The sequence below is a fragment of the Pinus tabuliformis genome, chromosome 1_1 (genome assembly GCF_031772625.1).
Source record: "Pinus tabuliformis cultivar Carrire ecotype Pingquan chromosome 1_1, CPIR1, whole genome shotgun sequence".
NCBI lineage: Eukaryota > Viridiplantae > Streptophyta > Pinopsida > Pinales > Pinaceae > Pinus > Pinus tabuliformis.
Window position 1 is genome coordinate 409,411,801 of NC_142297.1, and position 11,820 is coordinate 409,423,620.

At 35.3% G+C, this 11,820-nt stretch overlaps 1 pseudogene across 1 annotated transcript; it reads right to left on the reverse strand.

The window, feature by feature from the left end:
• Positions 1 to 2,639: 2,639 nt before the first annotated feature.
• Positions 2,640 to 9,200, reverse strand: LOC149213422 (disease resistance protein RUN1-like; annotated as a pseudogene). The gene is made up of 9 exons (XR_016250039.1): positions 8,647 to 9,200; positions 7,345 to 8,539; positions 7,130 to 7,253; positions 6,924 to 7,093; positions 5,905 to 6,183; positions 5,457 to 5,760; positions 5,123 to 5,367; positions 4,692 to 4,970; positions 2,640 to 3,169 (listed from the first exon to the last, which is right to left on the reverse strand). The product of XR_016250039.1 is annotated as a disease resistance protein RUN1-like (transcript).
• Positions 9,201 to 11,820: the final 2,620 nt, after the last annotated feature.

Sequence of the window (11,820 nt, forward strand, 5' to 3'; positions counted from 1 at the left end):
ATCTCCCTCTCTTTTACACTTCCCTCTCTCTCTCCTCCCCATCTCTCTCTCTCTCTCTCTCTCTCTCTCGCTCTCTCTCTCTCTCTTTGTGTCACTAACTCCCTCCCTCTCCCCTTCTCTCTCTCCCCCCTTCTCTCCATGCTCTGTCTCACTCAATCTATTTTTCTCTCTCTCCTTCCCTCTCTTTCCCCCTCCATCGGTATGATAGAGAATTTTCACTCTATGCAATCAATGCTAATGTCTAAAATATTTTACATTTTAATTTTTTATTGTGAAATGACTTATGTTTTTTCTCACATATAGTATTGGTAAGTCATGGTACTGGCCCATTGTATTGTAACAAAACTTGTTTACAAGTTAATAATATTCATGGTAAAGTGGGGGTGGATATACATGGTGAAGTAATTTATTATATTGTATGTTTATTATATGTAATAATTTTTTGTGTGGTTATTAATTAAATTTAAATATGACTATGGAATCATTATTAGATATTTGTGTGGTTATTTTTTATTCTTATGCTTTGCAGAAGACTATCCAAAAACAAAATACTTGGAAATAACTTATACTCAAGTAAATAACATGTCTATCATCAATTACTTCCCACCATAATTTAAGCAAGTCTTTCCATACAAAATGGATAGAATGAGATGTAAAATATACTTACAAAAGCTACTTCCCACCATTATTTTTGTTTTCCTCATAACTTATGTCGGAGTAAAATTGTGTGTGTAGACTTACAAGTGGTTACTACCCTCCATCACTATGTCACTCTTTCTCTCTCCCTCTTCCCTTTCTTTCTCTCTCTCTCTCCACTTATCTTTGTCTTCCCTTCTCTCCCTCTCTCTCCATCACTCCTTTGTCACTCTCTCTCTACCGCTTGTCTTTTTTCTCCCTTCTCTCTCTCTCCCCCTCTAACTCCATATCTCCCTCCCCTCCCCTCTCTCTTCATTTCTATATCTCCCTCTCTTTTACACATCCCTCTCTCTCTCTCTCTCTCTTGCTTTGCCCTCCAACTTTGTCACTTATTACTCTCTCTCTCTCTCTCGCTTTGCCCTCCATCAGAAAATGAAATACTTGAAAATAACTTATACTCGAGTAAATAACATATCTATCCTCAATTACTTTACCATAAAAATGGATAGAATAAAATGTAAAAATATACTTACCAGAGCTACTTCTCACCATTATTTATGTTCTGTTCAATGCTTATGTAGGATTAAAATTGTAAGTGTGTAGACTTACAAGTGGTTACTACTCACCAAAATTTATGCAAGTTAACATTTAGGCCTACAAAACTACCCCTATACTAGGTTGGAGAGCTTGGTGTCATTAATAGAAAGACAAAATTAATTGTTTGAAGAATTTTGTTTAAAAATATTAATTCTATTTTATAATGAAATTTATACTAGAAATTTTTGTTTCGCAAAATTCAATTCATTTAAAAAAAAGTTTATATCCTCACAATTTCAAAATTAAAGTTGTTTTCCTTTTCTTGACAAAGCTAAATTTATTGGAAGATTTTACTCTATGAACTTTTTAAATCACTTCCAACTAAATTATGAATAAATGATTTTGTGAATTATAATTAAACAAGGGTAAACAATGTTGTTATTTAATTTATACCTTTTATAAAAAAAAAAATTAATAATTCTAATTGAAAGTGTTACATTAAATATCCACTAAAACTTTAAACTCTGTAAAAATATAAAATTGTATACAAATTGAAAAATAATAAATTTGATATAATCCTATCATTTAAGAGTAAATAAAATGTGAGATTTAATATATTTAAAATTAATTTTATATATATAACATACTTTCATATAATTTTAAATTAATATCACATTAAAAACTAATATATAAAATAAAATATTTCTAAATATTAACGTATACAGCTTTTATATATATATATATATATATATATATATATATATAATAAAATATAATATAATATAATATAATATAATATAATATGTAAGATTTGATTTCTAATACTTGCAATGGCTGATTCAGTGGTTCATCTTTTTTACTAAGAGAAAGGTTGTTTCTTTTGTTTTAGTAAAAGCGCCAAAAATAATGATAACTTCTGCTAAGAGTTATTAACAGATTTTTTTTTAATTTTATTATTTTAAAATTATTTTTTTTTCCCAAATAAAAAATTTATTTGAAAAATTTAATAACCAATAAAAAATAAAATTTAATTTCAAAAAAACTTAAAACATCATTTTTAATTTTTACCTTATAAAAAATAAAATTTAATTTCTAAAAAACTAAAATATAGAAATTTATTTCAATATAATTTTTTTAAAAATATTATAATATTTTTTAGTTTTAATAAAAATTAAAATTTCCTTGCACCAAACACCAAAAATAATATAACAATATCTTTCGCTATAAATAAATATAACAAAATTTTTGATATAAGCATTTCCAAATCTTTTTACTTCATTCTAGAATCATTTCCAAAAATCTTGAACTTTACCAATTCAGAAATAACTATTATTATTGACTTATAAACTATCAATACACACAAATTTTTAATTACATACATACGAAATGCAGATTTGTTAGATGTCCGAAGGTAGAAATAACTATTATTATTGACTTATAAACTATCAATACACACAAATTTTTAATTACATACATACGAAATGCAGATTTGTTAGATGTCCGAAGGTATCTGGAACCTGCTCTAATCCCGGGCAGTCTAACAGGTAAATGCTTTGCAGATTTGTCAGATTGCCGAATGTATCTGGAAGCCGCTTTAATTCCGTACAGCCTTATAGGCGAATGTGTTGCATGCAGATTTTCTAGATTGCCGAAGGTATCTGGAAGCTGCTCTAAGTCCAAGCAGTCTGAAAGTATAATGCGTTGCAGATTCGCTAGATTGCCAAAGGTATCTGTAAGCTGTTCTAATACCCGACAAGCCGACAGGCTAATGTATTGCAGATTTGCTAAATCGCCGAAGGTATCTGGAAGCTTCTTTAATCCCGAACAACCCGACATGTCAATGTGTTGCAGATTTGCTAGATTGCCGAAGCCATCTTGAAGCTGGTTTAATCCCGAACTTCCCGGCATGTCAATGTGTTGCAGATTTGCTAGATTGCCGAAGGCATCTAGAAGCTGCTTTAATCCCGAACAGCCCGACATGTCAATGTGTTGCAGACAGGCTTTAAAATTGACGCCCGTTTACCCGTTTTTCGCCTTTTTACCCGTAAAATACTGTTTATTGCAAAATAAACACGTAATTCTTAACTGGCTGATTTTTTATAAAACCGTCATTTTGACGGGCATATAAAAAATTTAAAAGTTTTAATTTATATACGCCGCATGTTATGGGAGGGTAGTTGACCTAGGTTGGTGCATTAATTTCTTGTCCACCGATTACAGTTTTCATCATTTCTTGTCCACCGATTTGTAGTTATTTCCTCATTCCATGCACTTAACCCGATGCATGACCCGCAACTACGATGGAAACATGTTTTTTCTTGATTCTTATTTTGATCATTTTACCAACAAAATTTATAGGAGTTGTCTATGATGTAATTTTTTGGAGATTTCGGTGACGGGCCGAAGAAATTGAGGTTAAATCTTGATTTGTTGCAGTTAAAATGGTTTTGTAACTGCATATTTGGATTCAGCGCCCTCAAAAACCCCGGAATGCTTTGATTGTGCAGAAACTAACTACCAAACTTACGATTCCAATAAATTAGTGCTGAATTTTAACAGAAAAAACCCACCAAAAAGATTTCCAAAAAGTCACATTATAAACAACTCAAAAACCCCGGAATGCTTTGATTGTGCAGAAACTAGCTACCAAACTTAGGATTCCAATAAATTAGTGCTGAATTTTAACAGAAAAAACCCACCAAAAAAATTTCCAAAAAGTCACATTATAAACAACTGCAAATTTATGTAAGTAAATATTGAATATATTTTATATTAAAAACCTAATTTAAATAATTAAAAATTATGAAGTTATAATTTAACCAAAAATTATATCACCCGATGCAAAAGCCCGAAATGTAAAATAGTTATATTTAACCTATACAACGAACTATTAAGGCTAATTATTCCCGAGAACTATATTAAGCTTGATTATTCTCAAAAAAAACCCGAAAATTAAGTTTTAAGAAAAAAAAACCATGGTCGATAACCATCAGAAATAACCATTCATCAGAAATACTTCAAAACGGGCCAAGATAATCGAAAAGTGTTAGCATTCTTAAAATGAAGCTCTAAACAACGTTAATAAAAATATGCAAATTTAGCTAAAGTTGCATAATATTTTAATGGTTCAATTTTTTTTATTATCCTCTACATTAATGGGACAAATTTTCGATAGAAAGCCCAGAATAACTTATCCAAAATTGCCACATATTGAATACCTTCTTGTAGGAATACCTTATTGTTAAAGTAATGACTACCAAACACTGAAGATGAAGAGGCAGCACCGTCTCTTGAATAATCAGAATCGATTTGCATACGTTTCAGCCCCTCGAGCAATCTGCCGTCATCCACATTTTCCGTGGAGACAGCGGAGTAAAAATATAGGAAAAATATTATGCAGCCTAATAAAAGTCAGGGCTATTTAAAAATAAAATCGTCATAAAAAATTTCTCTAAAACCGTCATAAAAAATTTCTCTAATGGGTAGGGTTACCCGTCAAATTTAACCCTGATTGCAGATTTGCTAGATTGCCGGAGCCATCTGAAAGCTGCTCTAATCCCCAACCGACCGACATGTCAATGTCTTGCAGATTTGCTAGATTGCCGGAGCCATCTGGAAGCTGCTCTAATCCCCAACAGCCCGGCATGTCAATGTCATGCAGATTTGCTAAATGGCCGAAGCCATCTGATCCCCGACAGCCCGGCATGTCAATGTGTTGCAGATTTGCTAGATTGCCGAAGCCATCTGGAAGCTGCTCTAATCCCCAACAGCCCGGCATGTCAATGTCTTGCAGATTTACTAAATGGTCGAAGCCATCTGATCCCCGACAGCCTGGCATGTCAATGTGTTGCAGATTTGCTATGGATGCTGCTCCTCTAATCCCCGACAGCCCGGCATGTCAACGTGTTGCATATCTGCTTGAAGGCACCAAGAGCGCAGCAGGTCATTCGCTAAATTGCCGAAGCCATCTGGAAGTTGCTCTAATCCCCGACTCCCCGACATGTCAATGTGTTGCAGATTTGCTAGATTGCCGAAGCCATCTGGAAGCTGCTGTAATCCCCCACAGTCCGACATGTTAATGTGTCGCAGATTTGTTAGATTGCCGAAGCCATCTGCAAGCTGCTTCTTTAATCGCCCACCGTCCGACATGCCATTGTGTTGCAGATTCGCTAGATTGCCGAAGCCATCTGGAAGCTGCTTTAATCCCCCACAGCCCCACATGTCAATATGTTGCAGATTCGCTAGATTGCTGAAGCCATCTGGAAGCTGCTTTAATCCCCAACAGTCCGCCATGTCAATGTGTCGCAGATTTGCTAGATTGCCGAAGCCATCTGGAAGCTGCTTTAATCCCCAACATTCCGCCATGTCAATGTGTCGCAGATTTGCTAGATTGCCGAAGCCATCTGGAAGCTGCTTTAATCCCCAACAGCGCGACATGTCAATGTGTTGCAGATTCGCTAGATTGCCGAAGCCATCTGGAAGCTGCTCTAATCCCTGACAGCCCGACATGTCAATGTGTTGCAGATTTGCTAGATTGCGGAAGCCATCTGGAAGCTGCTTTAACCCCGAACAGCCCGACATGTCAATGTGTTGCAGATTTGCTAGATTGCCGAAGCCATCTGGAAGCTGCTTTAATCCCCAACAGCGCGACATGTCAATGTGTTGCAGATTCGCTAGATTGCCGAAGCCATCTGGAAGCTGCTCTAATCCCCGACACCACGACATGTCAATGTGTTGCAGATTTGCTAGATTGCCGAAGCCATCTGGAAGCTGCTTTAACCCCGAACAGCCCGACATGTCAATGTGTTGCAGATTGGCTAGATTGCCGAAGCCATCTGGAAGCTGTTTTAACCCCGAACAGTCCCACATGTCAATGTGTTGCAGATTTGCTAGATTGCCGAAGCCATCTGGAAGCTGCTCTAATGCCGAACAGCCAGACATGTCAACGTGTTGCAGATTTGCTAGATTGCCGAAGGGGTCTGACAGAGATCTCATTCCAGAGAACGAAATCTGCAAGTATTTCAACGAAAGGAGATTATAAAAGTCTTCTAGCGCGTTTTCTAAATTCCAATCTGGAGATATCACAAGCCGTTCCAGATGTTTCAACAGTATTATCCACTAACTGGAGATATCACAAGCCGTTTCACATGTTTCAAATATCTAAAGATAGGAGTTGTGTAGCGAGGCGACCGCAAAAATGTTCACATGTTTCAAATATCTAAACGGAGGAGTGGTGCAGCGAGCCGACAAGGAGGGGCATCCTTAAGTCGATTGCTGATTTTTTAAATATTTGGGAATCTGACGGTATTTGACCGACCGTGCCTATGTTCAAAAAGAATTTTATTTGGAGAATCAGCAATCTGCTTAAACTCACTTCCTTTGGAAAATCAGCAATCTACTTAAACTCACTGGATATGGAGTGGTCCAGGTTAAGCTAACTTTTATTGAAATTGGATGTTTTTTATTTTGCAAAATTATGATAAAACTCTATCGTTTAACTTAAATTTTCCACATATTTTTCCAAAAACTAAATCTATATTTTCATAGCAAAATTTTCTCCAACTTAATCTACTGTCTATAGGTATGGATGATTGTCATCTCATTTGTTAAACTCAGTATTAAAAATAAATAAATAAATACCTTTTTCGAATTCATTGGAAACCTGTTGTGCTATGTTATGATAAAAAATAAATGTATATTTTATAATAAAAAATAAATGTGTTTTACTAAAGTCATCGATTTCAATTTACCTGCGATTCCTCCTGCACCAACGCTGACCAAATCGGGGAGAATGAACAGACGTCCACTTCTAAAACCGTCAACTTCATCGATGGAATCCGTGAAGGCACTGAAACGAACTGAAGGCCCTTTAAGCGAAGCCATATGAGATTCGATGACTGTAGTGCATTCATAATTACTTCTTTCATAATTACTTCAATCCTAGTTACTTCCGTGCTAAAAAATGAGTGGAAAGAACCTTGAACATCAAGAAGTTGCAAGTTATTCATTATGCAGCCTGAAAATGATGGAGCCTTCCATTTTTTCCCGCGCATGCTAATTCCCCGCACTTGGGTTACTCCCTGCACATGTTTGAAAAACAACAAACAATCAAAAAGCTGTACACAGATTCTATTTAACAAACCACTGCAAATATAATGTTTGACTACTTACAGATTGTTGTTGCAACAAATCGTCAAGATCCTCATTCCGCCAAATCCGACGAGGCAGAGTTGGATTCTTGGCAAGATCTCTTCCCAGATCTCTAAGATGATCATGCATTATAATCCTAATTTCAGTCCTATCATAACGATTTACTCCACTGTCTACCTTCACAAGACTTTCATTCTGCAGACCCAGCGAGTCTTTCCAGCCTACCTCCACAAGACTCTTATTCTGCAGACTTCGAAACCCAAGCGAGCCATTCCAGCCCGATCTGTCCCATATTCTTATTGCAGTATCTCTTCTCTCGCCGATGAAAAAACATGCAATATCTAGGAATATCTGTTTTTCGTCATCTTGAAGACAATCGTAACTAACTTGTAGACGGGTTTTTATGTCTTCCGGGAGTATTTGTTCAAGTCTTTCCAGTTGGTCTTCCCAAAAGGGCTTCTCATGAATTCCATAAAGAAGAGCCCCAAAGACCTTCAAAGACAAAGGCAGTCGATTGCACGCTGTTAAAAACTTACCAACGAGATGCTCAAATCCTGGGAGTGGATGTGGCTGGGTGAAGGCATGCAAGCAAAAGAGCTCCTGGGACTGTTGTGGATTAAGGCCAGTTAAGGTATAAATTGATGACTCTTCCACTCTCGACATTCTGAGAACATCTCTGTCTCGAGATGTAATCAATATCAAACTGTTGGATTGAAGAACATCTCGAATTGGCCTCAGAAGTGCATCTAACTGATTTACATGATCTACATCATCTAAAATTACCAACGCCTGAGAAGATAAGAGACGGGATTTAAGCAATTGTATTCCTCGACTAACATTTTCTATCTTTTCATTATTTCCAGTTAAGCCCTCAAGAAGCTCATTCTGCAGTGATTCTAAAGATGTTTTACGTGCATTCTCTCTTACATCAAATAACATGTAAGATCTGGTGTACTGTAAACTCTTCCTATTGAAAAGTTCTTTAGCCAACGTTGTCTTTCCTATACCGCCCATCCCTACAATCCCGATAACCTTAGGTTTGTCAGTTTGCTGCCGAGGTTTGTCAGTCTGCTGCCGCTGCAACGCTAAGAGTTTATTTTCAAAATCGCTAATCTTTTCATCTAAACCAATTGGATATTCTGCCACTTCGAGGCGGGGTTTTATCATCTTTTGCGACACAGAATCGATGACATTCTCGAGCAGCTCCCCCTCGTCCCTAGTGAGTCACAAGAAAATAAATAAATTAATAATTAGAAAACAAATAAAACAATACGTAAAAAATCTTACATATTGGATCAGTAGAGCGGAAGTTCGACTTCTTACCCGTTAAACTTCTGCAGCTCTAGCCCGCTCATTCCTGCAACAGTAGAGAGAGCAGTCCTCCATTTTTCAATGGTGATGGAGCTGTAACGCGGTTGAGAGTCATACGTTCTTTTTTCTTGGAGGGTGCGTAGGGCTTGAGCATACACTCCTTTCCCATGTGTCTGTCGAAGCTCAGTGGGCTGGACACGGAAAAACACGGGAATAATGGGAGCCTTTGACTCCACTATCAGGAGGAGCTCATTGAGACACCATTCTGACTCTGCAAATCTGGGAGAAAAGATAACCACGTGGACGGATGCGGTTTTAATAGCGTCTTGTATCTGAGAAGTTAAAGAATCACCCACTTGCATTTCCTCCTTGTCCCAAAAGACTCGGATTCCATGTAAAACCAGCCGACGGTATAGATAGCTGGCGAAATTATTTTTTGTATCAGGGCCACGATGACTTATGAAGACATCGTAGCGAGATTTGGTGGGGGGATCAAAAGCAGTAGAGGTGGAGGCAGATGCCATTGGCAATTGCAATTGAAGTGTATAGAGAGAAATGGGGGACAATGGAAAGGTATGCAAATTTCCTGGTATTATATGAATTTAGGAGTTTGAGAAGCGCAGAGAAAGCATGGAAAGATTGCAATGAAAAATATTGGAGTGCAGAGATATAATGTACATATCTACGCTAAACCCTTCAGCCCTATTTTCTGCAACTTCTGTGAAAGGGCGATACATTCATGATTCCCTAAAAGCTGCTACAACCCATCCCCACGGTCACTTTAACCTATCCCGACGGTCACTTTAAGGAGTGGAAATTGCCAGTGATCTTGGTGGGCCATTGCCGAATAAAATAGTTGTTTATGCCGTGAACACCCACATTCCTATGGAAATTGCATACGAAGACGAGATGTCCAACTATAAAGTAATAGTCTTGGTAGGCCATTGCATAGAAAAGAGTGCAAATTGCAAATTGCATACAAAAGACAAGATGCCCAACTATAAAGAAGTGGTCTTGGTAGGCCATTGCCCAATAAAAAAGTTGTTTGTGCAGTGAACACCCACCTTCCTACAAAAGAGTGCAAATTGCATACAAAAGACAAGATACCCAACTATAAAGAAGCGGTCTTGGTAGGCCATTGCCCAATAAAAAAGTTGTTTGTGCAGTGAACACCCACCTTCCTACGAAAGAGTGCAAATTGGATACAAAAAACAAGATGCCCAACTATAAAGAAGTGGTCTTGGTAGGCCATTGCCCAATAAAAAAGTTGTTTGTGCAGTGAACACCCACCTTCCTATGGACACACGTATTTAAATATGCCGCTTTTTAACATGTCTGGTGACTCAATTCTTTCTTCCCAAAGAACAAATGTCTTATCAAAACCAAAAGATTATTGACTTGCAAACTTTATAGGTCACTAAATAATTCATATTACACCAATATCTTCCACACGGCATTAAACGTAATACAGTTTTGTCATTTCTTTGCATTGCATTGAAGGTATCACTAATAATAAATTTATAAAAATCAAGAGGAAGATTTCGAGATGTGACGCGGCACTGACAACACATTTTAAATTGATTTTTTTTTAATACGTAAAATTATTATATTTATTTCTTAATATGTAATTTAAAAGAATGGGTTTAACCATTAAAAGTTATACAAATATATTAATTATGCACAATTAAAGTACTTTTAATATAAACATATATAATAAGTGAGATAATAATTATTGTACAAGTTTTTATGATGGGAAAATTTAATTTATAATATTTTTGGTTTTGAGTAGTTTATCTATTTTTTACATTTAAATAAAATGAGTTTTTAGCTAATTAAAAACTATTTATTTTTTATATTAAAGTAAAATGAGTTTTTGACTAAGCAGAAACAGCTTTAAAACCTACTTTAAATTCAAAATTGGTTTATATGCATATTAATAATTATTAAAATAAAAATTAAATTAATTATAAAACATTCAAATTTTGTAATAATGAATTAATTATGTATATAAAATTTGGCTTAATCATTTTTAGAAAAAAATAAACATTAGTAAAGTTGTTTTGTGAAAAAGCATGGAAAATTAGCCCACCTACAAATAATAGGCATTGAATTTTGAAGTGATCTACTTTTTGGAAAAACCGGAGATGTGATATCATCCATTGCCAGTCTAAACCCTAAACCCTTCATCCCACTGTTCATCCCATATCATACACTACAACACAAAGGGGGATTTTAAGACAATATTTAAGACACTTTTTGGGTAAATTGTGTTAACTTGAAACAAAAGAAAACTTATGTATTGTCTTAAATATTGTCTTTAAGCCGGTGTCTCAAATTAAATTGTCTTAAAATATTGTCTCTATAAATTTTTGTCTCTCCGAAGAGAATTTCAGTTTTGTCTCTCTAGAGAGAATAGTTGGGGTTAAAGACATATTGCCTTTAAAGGGACAATGTCTTTGACCCTAACTATTGTCTCTCTAGATACAATAAAAAATTACGTTCAAAATAATACAAAATCACTTTTGTCTCTTTAGAGACTATCTAAAATAATGAATCAAGAAAAATACCTCACCATTGAAATAAACCAATATTAAAAGTATTTAATTAAAAATAAACCACAATATCATTGATTAATTTATATTAGGACACAGTGGTATCAAACCACCATGTGCTCTTCCATTAAGCTAGCACCCTTTAAAGAACTATGTGAGAGTTATTAAATAGTTAAAATATAAATGCATCTAAATTAAAATCACAACAATTGAAATTATATCAAAATCAATCTCAAAATAAATTCAATAAAACCACTTTTCAAAGCAGTCACAAATATCAATAAATTGAAAATAATACTTTTGAATGGAATCGTTGAAATCACAATAGTTAGATTTACATTAAAGTTGGACCCAAAATAATAAAACAATAAGAACCTTTACAACACAAATATGCGAATAACTTTGCAAATAATATAGGCATGATGATATTTTATTTTTGGTAGCTCCTTATGCACTAATGGTGAAGAAAAAAATCATCAACATCTAAAACATAACTCAAGGTGGAAGAGAATAATACCTACTCTTTCTACTAGGTATTTGGCATCACCAAGCTCATGTTATACTACTTAGTCTTGCAAGAAGTTACCAGAATAAATTCAGTAATGGGATTTAGTCGAGGTTCAAACTGCAAGCA